Genomic DNA, 932 nt, shown 5'->3' with positions numbered 1-932 from the left:
CTATTGGCAGTATATTATTTTCATCGTCCTGAGTTATTAGTTCTTATTCTGAATGCGTTATGAAAGTAAAACCTCGAGAAGAAAATCACTTTAAACTCCTGCTACAGCAGCCAATGAGTTATTTTTGTTTCAAGCTAAGATGAGGCAAAGTTTCACGGAGGTTAAAAAGCTCAGTGAGAGGAAAAAACGTCCATCCAGTCTCCGAGCAGAGACACTGACTTCCTCTCCAGCGCGTCTTCTAGGACGAACATGAAACGCGCAGCTGTCGCCGTCTCTGAGCCGACACTTCTTATGAATCAGATTTAATTCATTAAAGCAGCAGAGCAGCCCAGACCATCACAGCATCACACAGTCCGGCTGCTGCTGGACGCTCTCTTTATGAAACGCTGTTCGTCTGATGCAGATGTGACGAGACTCAAACGGCCTGCAGGTCTTTGCTGTTGGCTGGTCGGTCCTGGGAAGGTTGAGCACATGTTTTCTCCATGTGTGGATAACAGCTCTCAAATATGTCTCTGTAACCTTTCAGACGGACCGACGTGGTTCCTCCGCTGGTTCTTTAGACAGCTTAGTGTTGGCGTGAAGTCAGTCCTGATGATTTATGACGAACCAGAGAAAGTTTTCCAGACACTCATCCCAGTAACATCTTCATAAATATCACATTTTCTGCCTTTCAGCATTTCATTTCAAGTCAGATCATTTCAGATAATTTACAAATGACTGAATTCTGTTCTAATTTAAAATTTCAGCTTCCAAACTTTGTCGGCAGAGTTGTACAAACTCGAAATTCATTCATTATTCAGCCTGAATGGATTTGAATAATTATTTGAAACGTTGTTGTTTAAGACGAAGGAGGCGCGTGTTCGATGTGTACATTTTTGCGTAAATTTGTGTTACTGAAATGACTCGATGCCACCCTGTCTGTCCATGTGCTC

The sequence above is a fragment of the Pundamilia nyererei genome, unplaced genomic scaffold, assembly GCF_000239375.1.
Source record: "Pundamilia nyererei isolate P.nyererei 1_Seehausen unplaced genomic scaffold, PunNye1.0 scaffold00154, whole genome shotgun sequence".
NCBI lineage: Eukaryota > Metazoa > Chordata > Actinopteri > Cichliformes > Cichlidae > Pundamilia > Pundamilia nyererei.
The sequence above is the reverse complement of the archived record's forward strand: the minus strand, read 5'-3'. Positions refer to the sequence as shown.